This window comes from Carassius gibelio, chromosome A11, assembly GCF_023724105.1.
Source record: "Carassius gibelio isolate Cgi1373 ecotype wild population from Czech Republic chromosome A11, carGib1.2-hapl.c, whole genome shotgun sequence".
Classification (NCBI taxonomy): domain Eukaryota; kingdom Metazoa; phylum Chordata; class Actinopteri; order Cypriniformes; family Cyprinidae; genus Carassius; species Carassius gibelio.
In genome coordinates this window covers 24,533,886-24,547,937 of record NC_068381.1, presented here as the reverse complement: position 1 = coordinate 24,547,937, position 14,052 = coordinate 24,533,886, and the positions used below count along the sequence as shown (strand labels likewise).

Here is a 14,052-nt window from a genome sequence, read left to right as displayed (position 1 = left end):
GTTCAGTTTTTTGGCCAGAATCCTGTGATTGCTGAATTTATACCTCGAACTGGTAATTAAGGTCTTGTCCAGGTGAAAATACTTGTGTCATGCATCTGAAAACACACATGGCAACCGTTATCTAGAGGAAAAACTGCCTATCGTCGGTCTGTCAAGGTACAAAACTGACATGTTGTGAGGTTAATAATGAAAGTGAGACCAATTTTTAATATGCTGATTATTCGCTCGTTCAGTTTAATGCAGATTACAAATTATTCTCAATGTCCAGGTGGCAATTAGTGATAAGGCTTCAAAATGGCAAGCCTGTGACATCAAAACCACATGGCATTGCACCCTTCAAAGTAGTAAAGCGGTTACAGAGTAGCGATGAAATTGTTCATTCTAGAATCAACTGGCCCACCAGCCTGCATTTTGTGAGACGAATGGCAATACCAAAGCATGTCCGTGTCTCCCCTAGACATCGGAATGGGTGTGCAGAATGTGCCTTTTTTTGGAAAAAATAGAAGAATGCCTAGAGAGTTGCCTTTTCTTTTGGACTTTGGAGAAAAAAAACACAACAACAAAATAAGCCGGAGAAAAACAAGCACAGAGCGAGCCAGCCAGGAGTCGAACCTAGAATCTTCTGATCCGTAGTCAGACGCGTTATCCATTGCGCCACTGGCCCACCAAAAGTAAAGACCCCCGATTGTTACAGACTTGTTGGTTTTCGATGTGACGGTGGCAAGCATTGATGTCTGCTCATTCTCACCTTGTTATCAGGAGAACAGACTACCAGCCCTCCAGCCCTCCAGCCCTCCAGCCCACCAGCCCAGCAGCCCACGAGCCCTCCAGCCCACCATCCCTCCCTGGTGGTCTAGTGGTTAGGATTCGGCGCTCTCACCGCCGCGGCCCGGGTTCGATTCCCGGTCAGGGAAAGCTCTTTTGCCTTCCAATTGTGGACTGCGAATTCAAGCTCTGCTGACAGCTGTGAGAAAGCCAGCTCCAAGCCAAAACATTGGTGGGAACATGAAAAAAACACCTCCTTCGAGCCGGAGTTGAACCAGCGACCTAAGGATGGCCAACACTCCAACCTACAGTCCTCCGCTCTACCAGCTGAGCTATCGAAGGGGCTAAGGGCTAGTCAGAACCTCGACATATCAGGGTTCTGTAGCTCTACTGCTGGCCAAAAAGTCACTTCTGGTGCAGGAAGATTTGCTGGATTTTTGAGGAGGGAAGCAAAAAGGAGCATGCATTCCCATACCGGGAGTTGAACCCGGGCCGCCTGGGTGAAAACCAGGAATCCTAACCGCTAGACCATATGGGATCTGGACACTTTAAACTGGCCATGGGCTTCTGGCGCACTTTCCATACATGTGGTCAGCGTGGGCGCAGGACCTTGTAGTGGCCTGTTGCTTTAGTTCTGTGACTGTAACAATGTGATAATAATTTGGCAAAACAAGAATTATCCAAAAGGACGGTTTTCTGAATTATATAGTGTTGTATGCATTCAGGGAATCTGTTTTTTCACTCAACCCGGGGGTTCAGTGTATTTGGGCAGATTCCTGTGATTGCAGAATTGATTCCTCAAACTGGTAATTAAGCTCTTGTCCAAGTGAAAATACTCGTGTCATCCATTTGAAAACACACACGGCAACCTTTATCTAGAGGAAAAACTGGAGTCAACCCCTGGCTGCGTACGAGAAAACCAGGAATCCTAACTGCTAGACCATATGGGAACTGGCCAGCTTTAACTGGCCACAAGCTTGTGGGCCACTTTCCATAAATGTGGCCAGTGTGGGCGCAGGGTTTTGTAGTGGCCTGTTGCTTTTGGTGTGTGACTGTAACAATGTGATAATAATTTGGCAATACAAGAATCATCCGAAGGGACGGTTTCTGTCAAGGTACAAAACTGACATGTTGTGAGGTTAATAATGAAAGTGAGACCAATTTTTAATCCGCAAAATTGCTGAATATTCGCTCGTTCAGTTTAATGCAGATTACAAATTATTCTCAATGTCCAGGTGGCAATTAGTGATAAGGCTTCAAAATGGCAAGCCTGTGACATCAAAACCACATGGCATTGCACCCTTCAAAGTAGTAAAGCGGTTACAGAGTAGCGATGAAATTGTTCTTTCTAGAATCAACTGGCCCACCAGCCTGCATTTTGTGAGACGAATGGCAATACCAAAGCATGTCCGTGTCTCCCCTAGACATCGGAATGGGTGTGCAGAATGTGCCTTTTTTTGGAAAAAATAGAAGAATGCCTAGAGAGTTGCCTTTTCTTTTGGACTTTGGAGAAAAAAAACACAACAACAAAATAAGCCGGAGAAAAACAAGCACAGAGCGAGCCAGCCAGGAGTCGAACCTAGAATCTTCTGATCCGTAGTCAGACGCGTTATCCATTGCGCCACTGGCCCACCATTAGTAAAGACCCCCGATTGTTACAGACTTGTTGGTTTTCGATGTGACGGTGGCAAGCATTGATGTCTGCTCATTCTCACCTTGTTATCAGGAGAACAGACTACCAGCCCTCCAACCCACCAGCCCACCAGCCCACCAGCCCACGAGCCCTCCAGCCCTCCTGCCCACCAGCCCACGAGCCCTCCAGCCCATATGGGAACTGGCCAGCTTTAACTGGCCACAAGCTTGTGGGCCACTTTCCATAAATGTGGCCAGTGTGGGCGCAGGGTTTTGTAGTGGCCTGTTGCTTTTGGTGTGTGACTGTAACAATGTGATAATAATTTGGCAATACAAGAATCATCCGAAGGGACGGTTTACTGAAATATATAGTGTTGCATGCATTCAAGGGACATGTTTGTTGACTCACACATGGTTCAGTTTTTAGGCCAGAATCCTGTGATTGCTGAATTTATACCTCGAACTGGTAATTAAGGTCTTGTCCAGGTGAAAATACTTGTGTCATGCATCTGAAAACACACATGGCAACCGTTATCTAGAGGAAAAACTGCCTATCGTCGGTCTGTCAAGGTACAAAACTGACATGTTGTGAGGTTAATAATGAAAGTGAGACCAATTTTTAATATGCTGATTATTCGCTCGTTCAGTTTAATGCAGATTACAAATTATTCTCAATGTCCAGGTGGCAATTAGTGATAAGGCTTCAAAATGGCAAGCCTGTGACATCAAAACCACATGGCATTGCACCCTTCAAAGTAGTAAAGCGGTTACAGAGTAGCGATGAAATTGTTCATTCTAGAATCAACTGGCCCACCAGCCTGCATTTTGTGAGACTGCATGTCCGTGTCTCCCCTAGACATCGGAATGGGTGTGCAGAATGTGCCTTTTTTTGGAAAAAATAGAAGAATGCCTAGAGAGTTGCCTTTTCTTTTGGACTTTGGAGAAAAAAAACACAACAACAAAATAAGCCGGAGAAAAACAAGCACAGAGCGAGCCAGCCAGGAGTCGAACCTAGAATCTTCTGATCCGTAGTCAGACGCGTTATCCATTGCGCCACTGGCCCACCAAAAGTAAAGACCCCCGATTGTTACAGAGTTGTTGGTTTTCGATGTGACGGTGGCAAGCATTGATGTCTGCTCATTCTCACCTTGTTATCAGGAGAACAGACTACCAGCCCTCCAGCCCTCCAGCCCACCAGCCCAGCAGCCCACGAGCCCTCCAGCCCACCATCCCTCCCTGGTGGTCTAGTGGTTAGGATTCGGCGCTCTCACCGCCGCGGCCCGGGTTCGATTCCCGGTCAGGGAAAGCTCTTTTGCCTTCCAATTGTGGACTGCGAATTCAAGCTCTGCTGACAGCTGTGAGAAAGCCAGCTCCAAGCCAAAACATTGGTGGGAACATGAAAAAACACCTCCTTCGAGCCGGAGTTGAACCAGCGACCTAAGGATGGCCAACACTCCAACCTACAGTCCTCCGCTCTACCAGCTGAGCTATCGAAGGGGCTAAGGGCTAGTCAGAACCTCGACATATCAGGGTTCTGTAGCTCTACTGCTGGCCAAAAAGTCACTTCTGGTGCAGGAAGATTTGCTGGATTTTTGAGGAGGGAAGCAAAAAGGAGCATGCATTCCCATACCGGGAGTTGAACCCGGGCCGCCTGGGTGAAAACCAGGAATCCTAACCGCTAGACCATATGGGATCTGGACACTTTAAACTGGCCATGGGCTTCTGGCGCACTTTCCATACATGTGGTCAGCGTGGGCGCAGGACCTTGTAGTGGCCTGTTGCTTTAGTTCTGTGACTGTAACAATGTGATAATAATTTGGCAAAACAAGAATTATCCAAAAGGACGGTTTTCTGAATTATATAGTGTTGTATGCATTCAGGGAATCTGTTTTTTCACTCAACCCGGGGGTTCAGTGTATTTGGGCAGATTCCTGTGATTGCAGAATTGATTCCTCAAACTGGTAATTAAGCTCTTGTCCAAGTGAAAATACTCGTGTCATCCATTTGAAAACACACACGGCAACCTTTATCTAGAGGAAAAACTGGAGTCAACCCCTGGCTGCGTACGAGAAAACCAGGAATCCTAACTGCTAGACCATATGGGAACTGGCCAGCTTTAACTGGCCACAAGCTTGTGGGCCACTTTCCATAAATGTGGCCAGTGTGGGCGCAGGGTTTTGTAGTGGCCTGTTGCTTTTGGTGTGTGACTGTAACAATGTGATAATAATTTGGCAATACAAGAATCATCCGAAGGGACGGTTTACTGAAATATATAGTGTTGCATGCATTCAAGGGACATGTTTGTTGACTCACACATGGTTCAGTTTTTTGGCCAGAATCCTGTGATTGCTGAATTTATACCTCGAACTGGTAATTAAGGTCTTGTCCAGGTGAAAATACTTGTGTCATGCATCTGAAAACACACATGGCAACCGTTATCTAGAGGAAAAACTGCCTATCGTCGGTCTGTCAAGGTACAAAACTGACATGTTGTGAGGTTAATAATGAAAGTGAGACCAATTTTTAATCCGCAAAATTGCTGATTATTCGCTCGTTCAGTTTAATGCAGATTACAAATTATTCTCAATGTCCAGGTGGCAATTAGTGATAAGGCTTCAAAATGGCAAGCCTGTGACATCAAAACCACATGGCATTGCACCCTTCAAAGTAGTAAAGCGGTTACAGAGTAGCGATGAAATTGTTCTTTCTAGAATCAACTGGCCCACCAGCCTGCATTTTGTGAGACGAATGGCAATACCAAAGCATGTCCGTGTCTCCCCTAGACATCGGAATGGGTGTGCAGAATGTGCCTTTTTTTGGAAAAAATAGAAGAATGCCTAGAGAGTTGCCTTTTCTTTTGGACTTTGGAGAAAAAAAACACAACAACAAAATAAGCCGGAGAAAAACAAGCACAGAGAGAGCCAGCCAGGAGTCGAACCTAGAATCTTCTGATCCATAGTCAGACACGTTATCCATTGCGCCACTGGCCCACCATTAGTAAAGACCCCCGATTGTTACAGACTTGTTGGTTTTCGATGTGACGGTGGCAAGCATTGATGTCTGCTCATTCTCACCTTGTTATCAGGAGAACAGACTACCAGCCCTCCAGCCCACCAGCCCACCAGCCCACGAGCCCTCCAGCCCTCCTGCCCACCAGCCCACGAGCCCTCCAGCCCACGAGCCCTCCAGCCCACCATCCATCCCTGGTGGTCTAGTGGTTAGGATTCGGCGCTCTCACCGCCGCGGCCCGGGTTCGATTCCCGGTCAGGGAAAGCTCTTTTGCCTTCCAATTGTGGACTGCGAATTCAAGCTCTGCTGACAGCTGTGAGAAAGCCAGCTCCAAGCCAAAACATTGGTGGGAACATGAAAAAAACACCTCCTTCGAGCCGGAGTTGAACCAGCGACCTAAGGATGGCCAACACTCCAACCTACAGTCCTCTGCTCTACCAGCTGAGCCTACACCGCCGCAGCCCGGGTTCGATTCCCGGTCAGGGAAAGCTCTTTTGCCTTCCAATTGTGGAATTGTTACAGACTTGTTGGTTTTCGATGTGACGGTGGCAAGCATTGATGTCTCCTCATTCTCACCTTGTTATCAGGAGAACAGACTACCAGCCCTCCAGCCCACCAGCCCACCAGCCCACCAGCCCACGAGCCCTCCAGCTGAATTATGAATTAAGAATTATGCAAAAGGACGGTTTTCTGAATTATATAGTGTTGTATGCATTCAGGGAATCTGTTTTTTCACTCAACCCGGGGGTTCAGTGTATTTGGGCAGATTCCTGTGATTGCAGAATTGATTCCTCAAACTGGTAATTAAGCTCTTGTCCAAGTGAAAATACTCGTGTCATCCATTTGAAAACACACACGGCAACCTTTATCTAGAGGAAAAACTGGAGTCAACCCCTGGCTGCGTACAAGAAAACCAGGAATCCTAACTGCTAGACCATATGGGAACTGGCCAGCTTTAACTGGCCACAAGCTTGTGGGCCACTTTCCATAAATGTGGCCAGTGTGGGCGCAGGGTTTTGTAGTGGCCTGTTGCTTTTGGTGTGTGACTGTAACAATGTGATAATAATTTGGCAATACAAGAATCATCCGAAGGGACGGTTTACTGAAATATATAGTGTTGCATGCATTCAAGGGACATGTTTGTTGACTCACACATGGTTCAGTTTTTTGGCCAGAATCCTGTGATTGCTGAATTTATACCTCGAACTGGTAATTAAGGTCTTGTCCAGGTGAAAATACTTGTGTCATGCATCTGAAAACACACATGGCAACCGTTATCTAGAGGAAAAACTGCCTATCGTCGGTCTGTCAAGGTACAAAACTGACATGTTGTGAGGTTAATAATGAAAGTGAGACCAATTTTTAATCCGCAAAATTGCTGATTATTCGCTCGTTCAGTTTAATGCAGATTACAAATTATTCTCAATGTCCAGGTGGCAATTAGTGATAAGGCTTCAAAATGGCAAGCCTGTGACATCAAAACCACATGGCATTGCACCCTTCAAAGTAGTAAAGCGGTTACAGAGTAGCGATGAAATTGTTCTTTCTAGAATCAACTGGCCCACCAGCCTGCATTTTGTGAGACGAATGGCAATACCAAAGCATGTCCGTGTCTCCCCTAGACATCGGAATGGGTGTGCAGAATGTGCCTTTTTTTGGAAAAAATAGAAGAATGCCTAGAGAGTTGCCTTTTCTTTTGGACTTTGGAGAAAAAAAACACAACAACAAAATAAGCCGGAGAAAAACAAGCACAGAGCGAGCCAGCCAGGAGTCGAACCTAGAATCTTCTGATCCGTAGTCAGACGCGTTATCCATTGCGCCACTGGCCCACCATTAGTAAAGACCCCCGATTGTTACAGACTTGTTGGTTTTCGATGTGACGGTGGCAAGCATTGATGTCTGCTCATTCTCACCTTGTTATCAGGAGAACAGACTACCAGCCCTCCAGCCCACCAGCCCACCAGCCCACGAGCCCTCCAGCCCTTCTGCCCACCAGCCCACGAGCCCTCCAGCCCACCATCCATCCCTGGTGGTCTAGTGGTTAGGATTCGGCGCTCTCACCGCCGCAGCCCGGGTTCGATTCCCGGTCAGGGAAAGCTCTTTTGCCTTCCAATTGTGGACTGCGAATTCAAGCTCTGCTGACAGCTGTGAGAAAGCCAGCTCCAAGCCAAAACATTGGTGGGAACATGAAAAAAACACCTCCTTCGAGCCGGAGTTGAACCAGCGACCTAAGGATGGCCAACACTCCAACCTACAGTCCTCCGCTCTACCAGCTGAGCTATCGAAGGGGCTAAGGGCTAGTCAGAACCTCGACATATCAGGGTTCTGTAGCTCTACTGCTGGCCAAAAAGTCACTTCTGGTGCAGGAAGATTTGCTGGATTTTTGAGGAGGGAAGCAAAAAGGAGCATGCATTCCCATACCGGGAGTTGAACCCGGGCCGCCTGGGAGAAAACCAGGAATCCTAACCGCTAGACCATATGGGATTTGGACACTTTAAACTGGCCATGGGCTTCTGGCGCACTTTCCATACATGTGGTCAGCGTGGGCGAAGGACCTTGTAGTGGCCTGTTGCTTTAGTTCTGTGACTGTAACAATGTGATAATAATTTGGCAAAACAAGAATTATGCAAAAGGACGGTTTTCTGAATTATATAGTGTTGTATGCATTCAGGGAATCTGTTTTTTCACTCAACCCGGGGGTTCAGTGTATTTGGGCAGATTCCTGTGATTGCAGAATTGATTCCTCAAACTGGTAATTAAGCTCTTGTCCAAGTGAAAATACTCGTGTCATCCATTTGAAAACACACACGGCAACCTTTATCTAGAGGAAAAACTGGAGTCAACCCCTGGCTGCGTACAAGAAAACCAGGAATCCTAACTGCTAGACCATATGGGAACTGGCCAGCTTTAACTGGCCACAAGCTTGTGGGCCACTTTCCATAAATGTGGCCAGTGTGGGCGCAGGGTTTTGTAGTGGCCTGTTGCTTTTGGTGTGTGACTGTAACAATGTGATAATAATTTGGCAATACAAGAATCATCCGAAGGGACGGTTTAGCTCAGCTTCTAAATCTGACCTCAGAAGACTACAGAGGGTAGTCCGGACTGCTGAGCGAATCATCGGTTCAACCCTCCCATCTATTCAAGAACTGTACTTATCCAGAGTGAGAAAAAGGGCTGTCAAAATCACTCTGGACCCCTCACATCCAGCACACTCCCTCTTTGAACTGTTGCCATCTGGTCGACGCTACAGAGCACTGAGCACTAGAACGACCAGACACAGGACCAGTTTCTTCCCTCAGGCAATCCATCTTATGAACAGCTTATAATAACGGCGGACACACTACACTTTATATTTATATACACACACACTTTATTTATCTAACACCATACTTAGTATACACTTAAATTTTGCACACAATATATATGTACATACATAACTTCATTTTGTAATATACTTGCCTACAATTGTCATTTGGATATTGTTATTCACTATCTACTTATTTGTATTTTTTATTCTTTTATTATGTGTTTTATGTTCTGTCGCTGTCATTCTGTTGTACTGCGGAGCTTCTGTCACGAAAACAAATTCCTCGTATGTGTACATACCTGGCAATAAAGCTCATTCTGATTCTGATTCTGATTCTGATTACTGAAATATATAGTGTTGCATGCATTCAAGGGACATGTTTGTTGACTCACACAAGGTTCAGTTTTTTGGCCAGAATCCTGTGATTGCAGAATTGATTCCTCAAACTGGTAATTAAGCTCTTGTCCAAGTGAAAATACTCGTGTCATCCATTTGAAAACACACACGGCAACCTTTATCTAGAGGAAAAACTGGAGTCAACCCCTGGCTGCGTACGAGAAAACCAGGAATCCTAACTGCTAGACCATATGGGAACTGGCCAGCTTTAACTGGCCACAAGCTTGTGGGCCACTTTCCATAAATGTGGCCAGTGTGGGCGCAGGGTTTTGTAGTGGCCTGTTGCTTTTGGTGTGTGACTGTAACAATGTGATAATAATTTGGCAATACAAGAATCATCCGAAGGGACGGTTTACTGAAATATATAGTGTTGCATGCATTCAAGGGACATGTTTGTTGACTCACACATGGTTCAGTTTTTTGGCCAGAATCCTGTGATTGCTGAATTTATACCTCGAACTGGTAATTAAGGTCTTGTCCAGGTGAAAATACTTGTGTCATGCATCTGAAAACACACATGGCAACCGTTATCTAGAGGAAAAACTGCCTATCGTCGGTCTGTCAAGGTACAAAACTGACATGTTGTGAGGTTAATAATGAAAGTGAGACCAATTTTTAATCCGCAAAATTGCTGATTATTCGCTCGTTCAGTTTAATGCAGATTACAAATTATTCTCAATGTCCAGGTGGCAATTAGTGATAAGGCTTCAAAATGGCAAGCCTGTGACATCAAAACCACATGGCATTGCACCCTTCAAAGTAGTAAAGCGGTTACAGAGTAGCGATGAAATTGTTCATTCTAGAATCAACTGGCCCACCAGCCTGCATTTTGTGAGACGAATGGCAATACCAAAGCATGTCCGTGTCTCCCCTAGACATCGGAATGGGTGTGCAGAATGTGCCTTTTTTTGGAAAAAATAGAAGAATGCCTAGAGAGTTGCCTTTTCTTTTGGACTTTGGAGAAAAAAAACACAACAACAAAATAAGCCGGAGAAAAACAAGCACAGAGCGAGCCAGCCAGGAGTCGAACCTAGAATCTTCTGATCCGTAGTCAGACGCGTTATCCATTGCGCCACTGGCCCACCATTAGTAAAGACCCCCGATTGTTACAGACTTGTTGGTTTTCGATGTGACGGTGGCAAGCATTGATGTCTGCTCATTCTCACCTTGTTATCAGGAGAACAGACTACCAGCCCTCCAGCCCACCAGCCCACCAGCCCACCAGCCCACGAGCCCTCCAGCCCTCCTGCCCACCAGCCCACGAGCCCTCCAGCCCACGAGCCCTCCAGCCCACCATCCATCCCTGGTGGTCTAGTGGTTAGGATTCGGCGCTCTCACCGCCACGGCCCGGGTTCGATTCCCGGTCAGGGAAAGCTCTTTTGCCTTCCAATTGTGGACTGCGAATTCAAGCTCTGCTGACAGCTGTGAGAAAGCCAGCTCCAAGCCAAAACATTGGTGGGAACATGAAAAAAACACCTCCTTCGAGCCGGAGTTGAACCAGCGACCTAAGGATGGCCAACACTCCAACCTACAGTCCTCCGCTCTACCAGCTGAGCCTACACCGCCGCAGCCCGGGTTCGATTCCCGGTCAGGGAAAGCTCTTTTGCCTTCCAATTGTGGAATTGTTACAGACTTGTTGGTTTTCGATGTGACGGTGGCAAGCATTGATGTCTGCTCATTCTCACCTTGTTATCAGGAGAACAGACTACCAGCCCTCCAGCCCACCAGCCCACCAGCCCACGAGCCCTCCAGCTGAATTATGAATTAAGAATTATGCAAAAGGACGGTTTTCTGAATTATATAGTGTTGTATGCATTCAGGGAATCTGTTTTTTCACTCAACCCGGGGGTTCAGTGTATTTGGGCAGATTCCTGTGATTGCAGAATTGATTCCTCAAACTGGTAATTAAGCTCTTGTCCAAGTGAAAATACTCGTGTCATCCATTTGAAAACACACACGGCAACCTTTATCTAGAGGAAAAACTGGAGTCAACCCCTGGCTGCGTACAAGAAAACCAGGAATCCTAACTGCTAGACCATATGGGAACTGGCCAGCTTTAACTGGCCACAAGCTTGTGGGCCACTTTCCATAAATGTGGCCAGTGTGGGCGCAGGGTTTTGTAGTGGCCTGTTGCTTTTGGTGTGTGACTGTAACAATGTGATAATAATTTGGCAATACAAGAATCATCCGAAGGGACGGTTTACTGAAATATATAGTGTTGCATGCATTCAAGGGACATGTTTGTTGACTCACACATGGTTCAGTTTTTTGGCCAGAATCCTGTGATTGCTGAATTTATACCTCGAACTGGTAATTAAGGTCTTGTCCAGGTGAAAATACTTGTGTCATGCATCTGAAAACACACATGGCAACCGTTATCTAGAGGAAAAACTGCCTATCGTCGGTCTGTCAAGGTACAAAACTGACATGTTGTGAGGTTAATAATGAAAGTGAGACCAATTTTTAATCCGCAAAATTGCTGATTATTCGCTCGTTCAGTTTAATGCAGATTACAAATTATTCAATTCAATTCAATTCAAGTTTATTTGTATAGCGCTTTTTACAAAACAAATCGTTACAAAGCAACTTTACAGAAAATTATGTTTCTACAATATTTAGTAGTAGCTAGTAGTTTGTGCACATTTGACAGGATTTTAGAAAAACTAAAAAATAATAATAATACAAGACGTAGTCAGCTAGACGATGAACTATCAATATTATTAGTTAAGTTATTATATGATTAAGTCACACATTTAGGAATAATTGTTAGTTCTGTTTGTTCATTCAGGGTTAGCATCATCTGAGGTCCTCTGAGGGTCAGCATCATCTCTTCTCAGGTGTTCTGGATCCAGACTGGAGCTTGTGTAAATCCTAGTTACCACGGGATGTGAATCCCGTGGCAAAACATAGAAACAAAATACAGACATCATTAGCATAGCTGCTGATCCAACAAAGTAAAATTAGTTTAACCCAAGCTAATGAATAAAAATGCACCTTTGATCAGATGCAACTACACTCACAATTAAAAAGATACATTATTCGAATGCTTGGCGAAAGAGATGTGTTTTTAATCTAGATTTAAACAAAGAGAGTGTGTCTGAACCCCGAACATTATCAGGAAGGCTATTCCAGAGTTTGGGAGCCAAATGTGAGAAGGCTCTACCTCCTTTAGTGGACTTTGCTATCCTAGGAACTACCAAAAGTCCAGCGTTTTTTGACCTTAGGGAGCGTGATGGGTTGTAACGTGGTAGAAGGCTAGTTAGGTACGCAGGAGCTAAACCATTTAGGGCCTTATAGGTAAGTAATGATAATTTGTAACTGATGCGGAACTTAATAGGTAGCCAGTGCAGAGACTGTAAAATTGGGGTAATATGATCATATTTTCTTGACCTCGTAAGGACTCTCGCTGCTGCATTTTGGACGACCTGTAGCTTGTTTATTGAAGAAGCAGGACAACCACCTAGAAGTGCATTACAATAGTCCAGTCTAGAGGTCATGAATGCATGAACTAGCTTTTCTGCATCAGAAACAGATAACATGTTTCGTAGCTTGGCAATGTTTCTAAGATGGAAGAATGCAATTTTTGTAACATTGGAAATATGATTTTCAAAAGACAAATTGCTGTCTAATATAACACCCAGATTTCTGACTGTAGAGGAAGTTACAGTACATCCGTCTAGTTGCAGATTGTAATCTACAAGATTCTGTGTAGTGTTTTTTGGTCCAATAATTAATATCTCCGTCTTATCCGAATTTAATTGGAGAAAATTCTTTGTCATCCAATCTTTTACATTTTTAACACAATCTGTTAGCTTAGATAATTGGGAAGTTTCATCTGGTCTCGTTGATATATATAGCTGAGTATCATCAGCATAACAGTGGAAGCTAATTCCGTATTTTCTAATAATATTACCAAGGGGCAACATGTATATTGAAAATAGAAGGGGACCTAGGACGGATCCTTGTGGCACTCCATATTTTACTGATGATAAATGAGATGACTCCCCATTTAAGTAAACAAAATGGTAGCGATCGGACAGGTAGGATCTAAACCATCTTAGAGCCTGCCCTTGAATACCTGTATAGTTTTGTAATCGATCTATGAGTATGTCATGATCTATGGTGTCGAACGCAGCACTAAGATCAAGTAAGACTAGAAATGAGATGCAGCCTTGGTCTGACGCAAGGAGCAGGTCATTTGTAATTTTAACAAGTGCAGTTTCTGTGCTATGGTGGGGCCTAAAACCTGACTGAAATTCTTCATACAGATCATTTTTATGCAGGAAGGTGCTCAATTGAGCAGACACAACTTTTTCTAAAATTTTAGACATAAATGGAAGATTTGAAATAGGCCTATAATTTGCCAGTACACTAGGATCTAGTTTTGGTTTCTTAATAAGAGGCTTGATAACCGCCAGCTTGAATGGTTTTGGGACGTGTCCTAAAGATAACGACGAGTTAATGATATTGAGAAGCGGTTCTTCGGCTACAGGTAACAGCTCTTTCAGTAATTTAGTGGGTACAGGATCTAATAAACATGTTGTTGGTTTAGATACAGTGATAAGTTTATTTAGCTCTTCCTGTCCTATGGTTGTAAAGCACTGCAGTTTATGTTTGGGTGCGATGGATGAAACTGAAGTGTTAGATGCTGTAGAATCTACATTCGCTATTGTATTTCTAATGTTATCTATTTTATCAGTGAAGAAATTCATAAAGTCATTACTATTTAACGTTGGTGGAATATTTGAATCAGGTGGCATCTGGTAATTTGTTAACTTAGCCACTGTGTTAAATAAAAACCTTGGATTGTTTTGGTTATTTTCAATGAGTTTGTGTATATGCTCTGCCCTAGCAGTTTTTAGAGCCTGTCTATAGCTGGACATACTGTTTTTCCATGCAATTCTAAAAACTTCTAAGTTAGTTTTTCTCCATTTGCGTTCAAG

The 14,052-nt window shown here is 44.5% G+C and overlaps 4 non-coding genes across 4 annotated transcripts; 3 read left to right on the top strand and 1 right to left on the bottom strand.

The window, feature by feature from the left end:
* Positions 1-842: 842 nt before the first annotated feature.
* Positions 843-914, top strand: trnae-cuc (transfer RNA glutamic acid (anticodon CUC)). The gene has a single exon. It is a non-coding gene; the product is annotated as a tRNA-Glu (tRNA).
* A 2,716-nt stretch (positions 915-3,630) lies between these two features.
* trnae-cuc (transfer RNA glutamic acid (anticodon CUC)) lies at positions 3,631-3,702 on the top strand. The gene has a single exon. It is a non-coding gene; the product is annotated as a tRNA-Glu (tRNA).
* A 1,612-nt stretch (positions 3,703-5,314) lies between these two features.
* Positions 5,315-5,387, bottom strand: trnah-aug (transfer RNA histidin (anticodon AUG)). Its single transcript has one exon. It is a non-coding gene; the product is annotated as a tRNA-His (tRNA).
* A 210-nt stretch (positions 5,388-5,597) lies between these two features.
* trnae-cuc (transfer RNA glutamic acid (anticodon CUC)) lies at positions 5,598-5,669 on the top strand. Its single transcript has one exon. It is a non-coding gene; the product is annotated as a tRNA-Glu (tRNA).
* The last annotated feature ends 8,383 nt before the right edge of the window (positions 5,670-14,052 follow it).